The sequence below is a fragment of the Thalassophryne amazonica genome, chromosome 22 (assembly GCF_902500255.1).
Source record: "Thalassophryne amazonica chromosome 22, fThaAma1.1, whole genome shotgun sequence".
In the NCBI taxonomy this organism is placed as follows: domain Eukaryota; kingdom Metazoa; phylum Chordata; class Actinopteri; order Batrachoidiformes; family Batrachoididae; genus Thalassophryne; species Thalassophryne amazonica.
Window position 1 is genome coordinate 33,636,878 of NC_047124.1, and position 5,450 is coordinate 33,642,327.

At 37.9% G+C, this 5,450-nt stretch overlaps 1 protein-coding gene across 1 annotated transcript in view; it reads left to right on the forward strand.

Annotated features, from left to right (window-relative positions):
- LOC117503795 (NLR family CARD domain-containing protein 3-like) overlaps positions 1 to 5,450 on the forward strand; it is a 554,615-nt gene that overhangs the window by 29,357 nt on the left and 519,808 nt on the right. The gene's annotated exons all lie outside the window — the stretch shown is intronic.

The window sequence follows — 5,450 nt, forward strand, 5'->3', positions numbered from 1 at the left end:
ATATATATACACATATACACACACACGTTTGCATATATATATATATATACACACACACACATATACTTGTACAATACATATACCATCACATACACCTCCCAGTCATGTTACAGGACATACCCACATATACCTAAGCATACATACCTACACACAAGCAAACACTACATACTAGACACAGTCACTTCACAACGATCTCACTACAATATTTTGAAACAATTACTTTCTTGCAGAGTCACTTAAAACATGCCAGAGTACCACACGTTTAGGAGAGACTCAAAAGGAGACTCATTCCACATCTTCACCCCCGTCACGGATACACAAAAACCTTTTACATTAGTGCGAATTAATGGTTTGTTGAATAATACACAGCCACGTAAACTATACTCAGAATCCCTCATTTCGAACAGCCTCTGGGCAAGGCTTGGTTTTTTGCTTTAAACAAAATCTGTAGTGTAATGTACTCCACCATATCTCAAAATTTTATTACGTTCAAAGAAATGAATAGGGAATGAGTTGGTTCACGATAGTGTTTATTGCAGATGATACGTATGGCTCGTTTTTGTAGAAGGAATATTTGATTAGTGTTTGATTTGTAAGTATTTCCCCACGACTCAATGCAATATGTCATGTATGGTGCTATTAAAGAATGGTATAAAGTAAGTAACCCTTCCCGTGATAGTATGTCTTTGGCTTTATACAAGATGGCGATAGATTTGGACATTTTTGATTTGATATAGTTTATATGTGCTTTCCAGCTTAGTTTATTGTCAATTATAATACCAAGGAATTTATTCTCTGTTACTACCTCTATTTCCGTATAGTTTATAGTCAAATTTTTAAATTTAGGTAATTGTTTATTTCCAAATATAATACATTTAGTTTTCCCAAGGTGGACTGACAATTTATTAGCGTCAAACCAAGCCTTGAACTTTCCCAATTCGTTCTCCACCATGTCCAGAAGCTGTTCGACATTATTACCACTGCAAAACACAGTTGTGTCATCAGCAAAGAGGACACACCTCAGTGATCTCGACACCCAGCTTATATCATTAATATACAGTAAAAATAACAATGGACCCAATACTGATCCCTGCGGCACACCACACGTAATTTCCCGGAGTTCAGAATCGATATTGTTAAAGTGAACATATTGAAATCCACCATGTAAATAACTATTTATCCAATCATATGCAAGACCTCTGATTCCGTATTGCTGCAATTTAGATAATAGTATTCCATGATTAACTGTCAAATGCTTTCTTTAAATCAAAGAAATGCTTACTGTGTATTGTTTATCAATTGCAGTTGCTATATTTTCCACCAAATCCATCACAGCAAGTGGTGTAGTCCGAGACTTTCTGAATCCGTATTGTTCTTCGCAGAGTATGTCGTATTTTGATAAATAGTCCTGCAGTCTCTTAGCAAAATTTTTTTCTAAAATTTTGGAAAATTGTGGCAAAAGTGAAATAGGTCTATAATTAGAAAAGGTGTGTTTATCGCCGGATTTAAACAGAGGTATTACTTTGGCTATTTTCATTTGAGAGGGAAATGTACCAATGCTCAGTGACAAATTATAAATGTAATTGAAAGGTTTTACTATACAATCAATTTTTTTCAATAAAGCCATATTCAAATTGTTAAAATCAGTCTTACTTTTGGAACCATGCACCAAATCAATTATTTCTCTCTCATCAGTGCCACCAATAAACATTGACATAGATTTATTAAATGATGTATTATTGACCCAGAAGTTGTTATTTGATGAGTCAATACTACAAGCAAGATTTTTCCCAACATTAACAACATATTCATTAAAATGGTTAGCAATAGACTTGTCATTGATCATATTGTTACTATTTAAATGAAAAAATGAAGGATAATCTCTAACATTTTTACTCTTATTTATTATTTCATTTATAATATTCCATGTTTTTGATGTTGTTTCTATTTATAACCAGTAACTCACTATAATATCTTTTCTTAGAAAATCTCATAATAATTAATTTATTCTTATATATTTTATATTTAGTTTCAGCTTCCTTTGTTCTTAATTTTATAAATTGTTTATACAACAAGTTCTTCTTTTTACATGCATTCTGAAGTCCCTTAGTTATCCATGGTTTATGACAATATCGATTTCTGTGCCTTTTGTTAACAAGAAGACAATGTTTGTCATAACCTGGAGACAATTTAAATAAAAGCATTATAAGATTCATCAACATACACCTTGTCCCAGTTCTGGCGCAATAATTCCTCCCTAAAATTATCAATGATTACAGGTGTTAGTGTTCTCCTCAAAGTTTTTAGTTCACTTTGGTGATTACTGCTACTATGACCCTGTGATGCAAACACAGTGAAAACTGGCAAATGATCACTAAGATCACTTACCAAAATTCCTGCTGTGAGATTACCAGATATAGCATTAGATAGAATATTGTCAATAAGGGTTGTTGAGTTACCAGTGATTCTGCTTGGATGAGTGATAGTTAATCTAATAACTGATGATGTAGAATAACTCTAAACAAGATGGCAGCTGCTGGCAACAGCTCACAGGCTGCATCTGCTATCTAGTGGATTAAATAGAAATCGATGCTTTTATCCCAGTTGTTCGTTACCTGTTTTTTGGTTTGTGTTACATGTTAACTCCTGTTGTTGCCTTTGAACTCCCTCTGTTTGTTTGGACTGGACTTCTGTGTTTTGGTCAAATAAATCACTTTTGTTCTCCATTTACATCCTGTTCAGTTTCTGTCTGTGTCCCAACAAGATGTCATTCCTATCAAGAAGCCAGCCCTCCATGCAACTGTGCATGTGCACCCATGCACAGTTGTCTCTACCCAGACTTTCACACCTCCCCCGTCCACACTTCCCCGTCAGGTTGACGTTGCCTCTCTTTATCGTGCTGAACTCCCCGACCAAGCAACCGAGGAATGAAAATACAAGAGCAATATGTGTCTTTTCAACTTTTAAAACTTAAAATTTGCATGTGCACGCTATATTTTCAGTGCAGTATTGTTGGGACGCACAATTCAACCACTCAACTCGACAGAACATCCACACGCGGAGTTAATCTACCCCACTGAAGGAAACGCACTTAAGTTTTGTCTTTACATGAAAATAGAAGTGATAAGTGTCTTTTCAATTTTAAAAGTTCAAATTTGCGTGTGCATGCTGTATTTATAGCACAATATTGTCGGGACGCGGAACGGAACTGTGTGTCAGAGTAAGTTTAATACTTTAATTACATAATTTAATGTAAAATTATTTTACTGGCGGGATATCAGGTCATAATGATATTTTAACATGTATGTTGCAAGCTTTTTTCCGTGTGTGTTCACTTGTGTATCCACATTGCAAAAGCAGTAACATCCGGGCACTTCATCAATATTTTACCCGGTTAAGAGGCATCATGTCGAAATCCATGAAGGGACATTCGTGTTTAATGCATGAGGCATGAGGAGTGAGGACTCGAGTCCTCATATTAACCTCTAATCTGAACACCTGGGATCAGCAGGATCAAGAAGACGACCATGAAAACCACTTTGAGTGTTCAGAATAATGATGCAGATTGATGTGATCTTGAAGCTTTTTGTGTTCAGACATAATGTGAGTAAACTGTTTCTGATTGATCCACAGAGTGAAGCAGCAGAGCTCAGAGGTTCTCAGGGTTCCATCTGCTCAACAGCATCAAACACACCTGAACCACATGTTTCTGGTCTGTTGACTTCAATCAAATATTATCATTGGACAGTTTGTTCATAATGTCTTCATGCTGCAGAAATAAACACTTTGATGATGTTTATTCTCTCATTTATATTCATGAGAGCATCATTCATGGGTTTACTGTTGTTGAAAGTGATGATTTGAATTATTTGTGCTGTATTCAAATTCTGATCTCGACCTTTCAGAAAAAATGATTTAAAGGATTTAACTTTTCAGTGTTTTTAACTGAACTGGATTTTATGAACAAAATCCAGAGAATCTCAAACACTAAAAAAAATAGTATAATGTGGAGACAAAATACACACTTGGAAAAAAGTGAAGAGTTTCTACGTCCATATATATTCTGTTGCAGAATGTCGAGCAGAACATGTTGATGTTTGTTAAAAATGAGCTGAAGAGCATCCAGAAGGTTCTCCTGACAAATGATACAGAATACTTGGAGAGTCAGAGTGAGGATGAGGAGCAGAGGAGCAGCAGACTGGTTTTCCTGAACCTCACAGTGACCTTCATGAGGTCAATGAATTATGATGAGCTGGCTGACTGTCTGCTGAGCAGTAAGAGGACTTCTGTCCACATTTAACACAGACACTAAATAACACGTGATGTTTGTCCATTTGAAATATATTCATGTGTGAATTCTATCAGGAAAACAGGAAGTGATGTCATCATTCAATAACTGATCTGTGCTGTTTGTTCTTTCAGGAACTCGTGCTAAAGTTTGTCGTCATAAATTCAAATCTAAGATGAAGCAGAAGTTTGAGCGTGTGTTTGAGGGGATCTCTAAAGCAGGAAAGACGACTCTTCTGAAGGAGATCTACACAGAGCTCTACATCACAGAGGGCGGGGCTTCAGAGGTCAACGAGGAACATGAGGTCAGACAGATTGAAGCAGCATCCAGGAAAACAGACACACCACAAAGAACCATCACATGTGAAGACATCTTTAAAGTGTCAGCTGACACACAGCCACCAATCAGAACAGTGCTGACAAAGGGCGTGGCCGGCATCGGGAAAACAGTCTTAACACAGAAGTTGACTCTGGACTGGGCTGAAGGACGAATCAACCAGGACGTCCACTTCATATTTCCATTCACTTTCAGAGAGCTGAATGTGCTGAAAGAGAAGAAGTTCAGCTTGGTGGAACTTGTTCATCACTTCTTTGCTGAAATCAAAGAAGCAGGAATCTGCAGCTTCCAACACTTCCAGGTCTTGATCATCTTGGATGGTCTGGATGAGTGTCGCCTCCTACTGGACTTCCACAGCAATGTCAGCCTGACTGATGTCTCAGAGTCGAGCTCAGTAGATGTTCTGCTGACAAACCTCATCGGGAGGAACCTGTTTCCCTCTGCTCGCCTCTGGATCACCACACGACCTGCAGCAGCCAATCAGATCCCTCCTGAGTGTGAGGTCAGAGGCTTCACTGACCCTCAGAAGGAGGAGTACTTCAGGAAGAGATTCAGATATGAGGAGCAGTCCAGAAGAATCATTTCCCACATGAAGACATCACGAAGCCTCCACATCATGTGTCACATCCCAGTCTTCTGCTGGATCACTGCTACAGTTCTGGAGGACGTGTTGGACACCAGAGACACACCAGAGCTGCCAGAGACCCTGACTGAGATGTACATCTATTTTCTGGTGGTTCAGTCCAAAGTGAAGAAGGTCAAGTATGATGGAGGAGCTGAGACAGATCCACTCTGGAATCCAGAGAACAGGAAGATGATTGTGTCT